The following is a 10,158-nucleotide window of genomic DNA, read 5'->3' as shown; positions in this document are numbered from 1 at the left end:
CCACATATCCTTCGCATTACGCCCCGCGTACCTTCGGTCTTATCCGGGTCCTCTTCCGAGTGCGAGCCAGCTGTGCGCGAGTTGGAGCCTTATCCGAGCTACGCCCAACGTAGCTGAATCCGACGCCCAGCATAATTCCGAGATCAGGCGCCTATAAAAGGGATGCGAAGGGTTCCGAGCTTTTCACACCAATTCTCTTTCTCTCTCTAGTTTCTTTCTCTCTCTAAGACCCCAAACCACCCCTAAACCCTAGGTAAATCCCCTAGCACCCGAAGGAAGCCCCGAGGCTCTCGGAGTCCCGACAAAAAGTGTCTTTCGGTTTCGAAACGCTGCTCCAAATAAAGTTCCGATTTTCGATAAAATTCGCTGTAAGTGAGCTACGCTTACGCAATTTTTAATATAGTTTCCAAATAATTATAGTAATGTTATGAGGTCCTTAAAATAATTATTTAGGCTATTATTATGAGTTATATTGAGTGTTATTTAACGCTTATATAATAATAATAATAGTCAGACTATTAATTTGTCGTGGTTATCGTTAGACTAAACCCTAGTGGTGTTGATACTAGGTTTTATCGAAGGAAAATTGTTTTGAGAGTATCGAAGCGCTGTCCGAGTGCTAAGTCACCACCTTTCAGGTGAGTGCATGGTCCCCTTCAACTTACACATAGATATGAAGTATTTACTACGTGATATGTGTGCCTATTGTCTGTTTACTTGTTGTCTATGCTCGGTGAAAGATTTTATACATGTTTTAAATGTTTTAAACTATATATGTATTTTATATCTACGAGGATGTTGGGGTAAAACATGGGTAGATATAATAGATGAAATATGAGTTGGACGATGAGTTGAGAGGTGATATAGACCATGAGGTATGGGTGAGAGGTGTACGATGTGAGAAGCCTTTTTCCCAAACGATGTCCCCGTCATTCAGCAGAGTATGGATGACAACCACAAACTATTCTAGATAGTCCAGTGGAACACTAGCAGGCTCGCAACCTGTAGGTGTTGTGAACGATGTGTTCACCCGGTGTACTCTAAACCTTGGTGACCATGCAGACTTGGTGCCTAAACCTTGGTGATCATGCAGACTTGATGCCTAAACCCTAGCGACTATGCAGACTTAGTGCCTAAACCCTGGCGACTATGCAGACTTAGTGTCCGTTGTGTAAACCATGGCAACGATGGACTTCGTGCCGATTCCTTTGGATGATCCTTAGGAATGAATGAACGAGGAATAGCTGATTCTTAGGGTAGATCCTTAAGAATAGAGAATATAATGGGGATGGGTAATGGGGTTTAATTGCTCTATTGTTTAAACATAATAATTATATTATTGTGGATTGAAAACCCTATGTACTCACCAGGTTTCCCAACCTAACCCACTCAGTTTATTTATATCACAGGTGTTGATATGAAGTCACATTACACTAAGAGATTTAAAGAGATGTAGATCACTAGTGTAAATAAATGTAAGTTCTGTTTATGCTTATGTTTCTGTATTAACGATAACATCCCAAATGTTTTAAAATGAATAAAATACGTTTCTTCGAAAATGTTTTAATAACGTATTTATCGTGTTTTTCTGGGAACAAATTCCGCAAAATTTTTATTAAAAGAAGTACTCTGATTTTGATAAAGCATACACAAAATCGGTCTTTTCTGGCCGTGAAAATGGGGATGTCACATCACGGGCAGTAATCCTGAAGGTACCAATAAACCGGGGACTAAGCTTGTCCCGCTTCCGAAACTGGATGACACCTTTCCAAGGTGACACCTTCAGCATCACAAAGTCTCCAACATGAAACTCAAGGTCTGAATGACGTCGGTCAGCATGACTCTTCTTTCGACTCTACGTGTCCCGCAACTTGTCGCGCACCTACTGAATCAACTATTTGGTCTTAAGCTCCACCTCGGTGCTTCCCATGACCTGATGACCAACCTCACCCCAACAAACCAGGGTCCTACACCTTCTTCCATACAACAACTAAAATGGTGGTCGGTCAATACTAGCTTGATAACTATTGTTTTAGGAGAACTCAGCCGGAGGAAGGTAAGTACCCCAACTCCCTCCAAAATCCAACACACACGCCAAGAGCATGTCCTTGAGTGTCCGAATCGTCCTCTCACTCTGGCCATCGGTATGTGGGTGTTATGTTGTACAGAAATGCAACTGATTTCCCAACTCCACATGAAACTTCTTCCAAATTATGGAGGATAAACAAATATCTCATCCAAGACCATTGAAACGGGAACCCCATGCCTAACAACCACCTCCCGAACATAAATATTAGCTAGCTTCTCTACATATATGCTCTCGGTAATCGGAATAAAATACACACTCTTACTCATCCTGTCCACGATCACCCAGATAGATTCAACACCCCGTGCCATTCTAAACAATTTTATGATGAAATCCATAGTGATGTCCTCCCACTTCCACATAGGAATGGGTAACGGTTGCACCTTGTCCTGGGGTCTCTAATGCTCGGTCTTAACCTTTCTATAAGTCAAGCACCGCTCAACAAACCAATAAACTTCCCACTTCATATAGGGCCACCAATAACTCATTCTCAAATCTCGGTATACCTTCATAGCCCCCAAATGGATAGAAAACTTAGATTTATGCGCCTCCTTTAACCTAACGTTGTAACCCAAACTCTACCGTATTGCGTCAACAACCCCCAACTGTCTCTAACAAATAAAGGAATTTGTCCTCTAATCCGCTTGATCTTCCAATTTTTCTTTTCCAATCCCTCTACCTGAGCCTCCTTGATCAAATCCATTAGAGGCAAAGTGACAGTCATCCTCAAACAAATGTGTTAGATAGATGAGCTTATTGCCTTACGACTCAAAGCACCGGCCACCACATTGGCCTTCCCGAGGTAGTACAAGATATTGCAATCATAATCTTTCACCACATCCAACCACCTCCACTACCACACATTCAAATTCGGCTGATCCATCAAATACTTCAAACTCATGTGGCCGGTGTATATAGTAAATGAACCTCGTACAGATAGTGCCTCCTGATCTTGAGGGAAAACACCACAACCCCTAATTCCAAATCATGCGTAGGGTAATTCGCCTCATGAGGCTTCAACTTCCTCTAAACGTAAGCAATCACGCGACCTATCTACATAAGAACAACTCCCAAACCCATAATAGAGGCGTAGCAATAAACCAAAAAATTAACCAAACCCTTGGGTAGCACAAGAATCGGGGCCTCGCACAACCTCTGCCTTAGAGTCTCGAAGGTTAGTTGTTGATTTGGCCCCCACCAGAAGGTGACAATCTTCTTTATCAGGCGGGTCAAGGGCACAACAGTCTTGGATAAATCTTGAATATATCTCCGATAAAACCCTGCAAGACCCAAGAAATTCTGAATCTCTGATGTGGTTGTCAGGACCTACCAACGCATCACAACCTCGATCTTGTCTGGGTCCACCAAGATTCCCTTTTGGTTGATGATATGCCCCAAAAACTGCACCTCATGCAACCAAAACTCGCATTTGGAGAATTCGACATAAAGCCTCTCCCTCCTCAAGATCTCCAACACCTCTCGTAAGTACTGCTCGTGCTGCTCCTTGGTCTTGGAATAGACCAGAATATCATCAATGAAAACAATCACATACCGATCCAACATCGGCCTACAGACCCGGTTCATGAGATCCATGAATGTTGATGGGGCATTGGTGAGTCCGAAAGGCATCACCACAAACTCGTAATGACCATAACAAGTTCTAAGGGTTGTTTATATACATCCTCATCCTTGACTCTCATCTGATGGTATCCTGACCGTAGATCAATCTTGGAAAACCAAGATGTACCCTAAAGTTGATCAAACAGATCGTTAATACTCGGGAGTGAGTAAAGGTTCTTCACCTTTAGCTTGTTCTACTCCCGATAGTCAATACACATCTTGTGAGACCCATTTTTCTTCTTCACTAACAGGATTGGTGCTCCCCACGGAGAACTGCTCGGACAGATAAATCCCTTGTCTAGCAGCTCTTGCAGCTGCATAAACAACTCCTGCATCTCAGGCGATGCTAGGCGATACGGTGCCTTGGCTATCGGAGCTAAACCAGGCATCAAATCAATCTAAAACTCGACCTGCCTCTCGGGAGGAACTCCCGGTAACTTCTCTGGAAAACATCATAAAAATCCTACACAATGGGTACCCTACTCAACTATATAGTGGCCTTAACACGAGTATCCAAAACATAAGCCAGAAACCCAAAACATCCCTGCTGTAGAAATATTCTGGCTCTCGCAGCTGAATAGAGAGTTTGTCCATGCAGAGCTCCCTCACGAGTAATAACCAGTTATCCCCGACTTGGGGTTCAAACTCTCACCAACTGCCACTCAAAATCAATCATGCCCCCATTGGGTCCCAACCAATTCATCCCAATGATCACCTTCGATCCCCTCAAAGGAATCGGTACCAAGTCATAGGACACACCCTCGGAAAACCCTTGAAGCACTCACAGTACAGTCATCCGTAATCTCTGCCTCAAGAGGGGAACTCATAGTTCCCAGAGCATCTCGAAACTTCTTGCTGAGCGCAAGAGACACGAAGGATAGGGTAGCCCCTGAATCAAACTGGACATGAGCAGACAAACCATTGACCAAAAAGGCCCCTATACAATATCATAATAAACATAAGCATAAATAAAGGAAACAACTAAAGATAACGATAGAACATATACCAGTCACAACATCTGACATTGCATGGGCCTCGTCGGTGGTTAACTGGAAAGCCTTGCTTTTCACCTTAGGGGCCTCTGCCTTGACCTGGCGGTTATCGGTAATCCTCAAGGTGGCTGGCGCAGGTGTCATCACTGCTCCTCCAGAGAATATCGTACAATCGGCCTTTTTATGCCCGGTGTGATTGCAATGGAAAAAAAATCAAACCCTTGTGGAAATCCCTGCTCATGTGGCCTGATTGGCTATAACTATAACATACTAAGCTTGCTGCTTGACAAGCTCCACTGTGCAGCTTGCCGCACTTAGCACAACAACCCCGACCTTGCAGGCCTCTGGTGTGGGTATCAAAGGTTTTGGGCCGCTTGTCTGGACTCATAGCTGTCTGAACCTGCTCCGTCTTCTACTTCTCCTGGAGCTGTAACTCAATCTCCCGCTCGCGGGCCTTCTTGATCATGTCATTCAAGTTCTTACACCCCGAGAAGCTCATGAACTCCCTAATTTCATCCCTCAACATAGCATGATATCTCGTTTTCATCATCTCCTCATCTGCAACATACTGGAGAACCAGAAATGCCTTCTCTCTGAATTTGGTGGTGATCTCCGCCACAGTCTTTATAGTCTGGCGAAGGTCCCGAAACTCCCTCGCCAGCTGTTGCACCTCCCTGGCTAGTGTAAAGTCCCTCTGGAATCTCTAAACAAAGTCCTGCCATGTCATCTCAACCACCCTTTCTGTCCCCATGGCTCGGGTAAGCTCCTCCCACCAGTCTTGCATTCTATCCCTTAGTAAGCAGGATACGAATCCCACCTTTTCCTCCTCAGGGAAAAATCTTGTTCGTTGAGCATTCTCCATGTCAACGATCCAACGTCGGCTAGTGATGGCATCCTTAACCCCAAAGAACCCAAGCGCTCCACACGTCTTGAAATCCTACAAAGAGGGAGCTCGAGCCCCAAACAGACCCGCAACAATATCAGCTCGAAATGACCTGAGCCGCTCCTCCATGATCTCTAAAACCCCCTCCTTGATGGCACCGAAAATCACAAGGGTAGCATCAAGTATGTCGCGAGTAACCTCGGTTGCGATAAGCTCATGCAACCTCTCATCAATCGGTTCAATGCCTGAACCTGAACCCGAACCAGAGCCCAAACCTAAACTTGAACCTCCATGTGTAGCCATCACCATCCTCAAACAAAAAATACAACATAAAATCAATCAATCAAAGAGATTTGAGGGGACTCCTCAACACCAGCCTCCTTAGAGTTTTTAGATTTGAACTCGTCTCAGGTACAGGTCCTATGTTTCTAGTAGTACGGGCCTAATACTACCTTCTACACATACTTCTACCATCCCCAAGACCAATCTGATTCGTCTAAGTTACCACACTACAACGATAACAACCTATGCTACACATCATACATATCATAGAATCTTCTGGAAACCCTCAACCTCTACCACTAGCAGTACCAAAACCCTCAATCAACACCGTTGGTTGCCCTATGCATGCAATCTGTACACAAAATAGGATCGCATAGACTGTTAAATGAAGATTCTACCCTAACTCCACAACCAAACAAGGAACAAGAAATGAGGCCCAACCTATCATTCTAGGGCTATACATTCCTAAGAATATACAACTTTGAAAGCATACACATAGCAAATAACTGAGTCGATATCAATTCCATGTAATACATAGCATCAAATTCTATCAAGCTATAAGGCATCACACAGCTCAGGCAATTCTATCATATGATTCTTGAAGATATCCTTAACCCTATTCTAGCATGCAGTTCACATATAAAGAATACTAATCACAATACATAAGTATGGGTAACTTCGGAAAAACTTACTTGAGCCCGGCAGAGTGCACACATTGCACTCCCCTCTTTTTTAAAAGAATCTTTTTCAAAATTTGAAGTTCCTTTTCTTTTGAAAAGATTATCATTTCCTCAGTTTGAGTTCTAACACACCTGAAAGTGTGCTCGAATCCCTCAAACCAAGGATTTGATACCAACTTGTAACAGCCCAAAAACAAGAATAAAAATTTTCATTTTAAATAAACACAAAAATTATAATCATCACATTGTTCCAAACCAACCCATATTAATATTGTGAAATCATCGGAGTATAATATCAAAAATGCGTAAAATAATGAGGAGTGAATGTTGCACCATGAAGTCGGCCCCTTCCATTTAGTACTGCAAGTACCTAAAACCACAAATATAAAATGTAAGAAAAAGCTTAGTGATTTTCCCAATCATACCACATACATAAAACATATAAGTTTCATGGGCTACCCCTATGGTCTTTTCATGCGATTCCGAGGGACAAATCCCGGTCATACATATGAGTGCCATGGGCTACCCCCGTGGTATTACCTTGCAATGCCAAGGGCCAAATCCCAATCTTACATACAAGTGTCATGAGCTACCCCTATGGTCTTCCATAAAATTATCACAAAGGCAACAACATCCCTCATAACAAGAAATGGGCCGACATTGGTGCCTTCGACCCATGAACATGGTCAGAAAACTCACCTCAAGTACTGAAATCCCAGACAAACGCTTGGGCTGCTAGACTGGATAAATTTTCGTGCTAACTAAACAATAAAGTCCCAAAAACAATTGGGTCAAAATCTGGACTAAGACTTATAACACTTGACTAATTTCCAAGGTGAGATGGGCCAAACTAGACTTCAAGCCTAATAAAATCCTAGGCCGAAGCTCAAGGATCATCTAGGATCCAATAGGAGTCCATCAAATGAAGTCGCCAATAGAAGGAAGTCCAAGGCCCAACCCCAACAAGCAAGCCCATCGATTTGGGACCAAAACACATTTCAAGCTGAACTGGACCGTACGATCGGCGTACACAATGGTGCGTGTAGTGTACTAGTTCGAAGCGGGAAATCGTGATTAGGGTGGCAGTACGTGTGGCGTACACGAAGTACGCATGGCGTATGTAGCCCCCATGAAAACCTTGAAAAAACATATTAAAGCCTTAAGATCAAGAGAGTAAAAATCATATCTAAAACCATTAAGACCATTAAGGCCATAAAGTTGCAAACTATATGCCTTTGGGTGGACACAAGGAGCCCAAACTCTAAAACCTAGCTTATTTCACCCCATCCTACACTCGAAATCTTGAATGGGGACTAACTACGGTCCAAGCTTGCACCTTTATGATAATAGAATCCTAGAAACGCCTGCAAATATAACTTGGAGGCTTATGGGTAGCTCATACTCACCAAGATCTAAACTGTTAAGACATAAAAGCGACCCTCATGAACTAAGGTACCGCAATCATCAATCAACCGCAACCGTTCTCCATCAGCAACCATCTCAACATCCGGAGTCATCAAGTCTTCAGCATCCGTAGTCTTAGTTATTTCTTTTACTTATCCTATGTAATGTACTCTATTATCCAGGATGCCTTGCACGACTGCTTATAGAGTAGTTTATTTCTGAAACTCTATAAATAGAGACTCTTTCTTATGTATTCAAAAGTGTGATGTGAGTGTGTGAACTCTTAACTTCTTCATACACAAGATTTCTCCTTCAATCATCTATCTTATCTTCATCAATTCTCTATCTTATTACTCTTCACACTCAAACTGCTACTGGAAGATAACCTCTCTTCAGAGCAAGTCTTCTAGACTTAATCACTAAACTTGATCTCGCTTAATAACTCGGAGTGAATGCATTCCTTGTTATGAATCAGTTTAAGTGTATTCTTGATATAACAACTGTTGTCATTTATATTTCTTTACTTTCCGCAATTAACTATCTAACTATCTAACTATATTATTGTTGAGCTTTTAGATCCTTTGAGATTAACTATTCCGCAATATACTTGTTCTAACGTTTGTTCAAGAATGTCTCCAAGTTTTTCTCTCAACATAAACTTTAGGGACATGAAAGAGGAAACTAGCCTCAAACTAGAACTTAATGAAACACAAAGCAAGTTTGGAGCTTTATACCTCCGAGTGGTGCAAAATGAAGAGGATATGCTAGATTCAAAGTCTTTATGCCAAAGCTTTATTCTTGAATAACCTTCTTCACAACCAAAAGCACACACTATCACTCTAAAGGCACCAAAATGAGCAGAAGGCACTAGGGTTTGCTAAGAGGGTGGAGAATGGGTATGGAGGTTGAGGTAGGGGAGGGTCATGGGCCATAATGAGGTTTAAATAGTGCACAAACCCCAATTCTTAGTGTTTTGGTCTGAGCCACATACGCCTTGCATACTGGAGTATGTGTAGCATTCTCACATGGGACCTATTACGCTAAGCATACAAGGACGTACTCCCTGCGTACACGAACAAGACCAAAATTCAAGATTTTGACTTCGGGGACCCAATTTGCAACAAAATCAAAATTCAAGGGTTCAAAAGTAAACCTGATAATTGTAGATTTACATTTTAGTTATGTTTAGACACATAATCATCCCTATCACATTGAAAAGTTATATGCCAGTTCTAATACATTAATTATATGTTTAGAATCCTGAACACATAAAATTTCTGAGTCAAGGTCGGTAACAGACCTTCGATCTGATCTAGTAATAGCATTATAGGTTAGCAACCTAATGCATGTTATAATATAAATCATTTATCACATAAAAAAAAGTAGGCATCTTATCCTAAAGTAAGCTAGTGCTTGTGTCAATTCAAGTATACTACCTAAAATAGAATGGACACACACCTCACTATTATTGCTTAGCATTCTATGTTTAAGTCTATAAATCCTCAAAATTCAAGTTCATTTAAACTAATGCTTTAATACCAACTGTGACATCCCCATTTTAACAGTAAAAAAGACCTTCTTGTTTATGTTTATTTTAAACAGACTTTAATTATTAGAACTAGGGAATTCATAAGCAAAAACATAGCCATTTCTAATTCATAAAGTTTATTTGGTATAGAATCTTTTATGAATTGTTTCCAGAACCTTTTGGAAGTCAGGAACAGATGCCCTCAAAACTAGGATAACCTTGTCTTTCTGCTTTCGGCTTATCTCCACTGCTATAGACTTATTCCCATCTCATCTTTGTATGCTTTTAGCAAAGATGCCTCCTCGCAGATCAATCAGATGCACTACTCCGATAACTCCAACTCAACCGCCACTACCTCCTCCACAATTCAATCCTGCTGATCTCCAAGCAGCGATATCCTTCGCAGTGGCAGCTGCTCTAGCTTACTTCGGTGAAAGTGGTACCTTCGGATCTGGTAGCGGTACCCACTTAGCCAACCCCAGAGATTCTCACAGACACCCTAGGGAGTGTTTGTATAAGGACTTCCTGAACTGCAAACCCAAATCCTTTAAAGGAAATGGTGGATTCATCGCTTTGATGCGATGGTTCGAGAAAACAGATTCGGTCTTCGAAATCTGTTCGTGCCCAGAAGGGAGCAAAGTGAAGTTTGTTGCTTGCACCTTCTCAGACAGAGCCCTGACATG

Source organism: Lactuca serriola, chromosome 4, assembly GCF_051521515.1.
Source record: "Lactuca serriola cultivar US96UC23 chromosome 4, Lser_US96UC23_V15, whole genome shotgun sequence".
Lineage (NCBI taxonomy): Eukaryota > Viridiplantae > Streptophyta > Magnoliopsida > Asterales > Asteraceae > Lactuca > Lactuca serriola.
The sequence above is the reverse complement of the archived record's forward strand: the minus strand, read 5'-3'. Positions refer to the sequence as shown.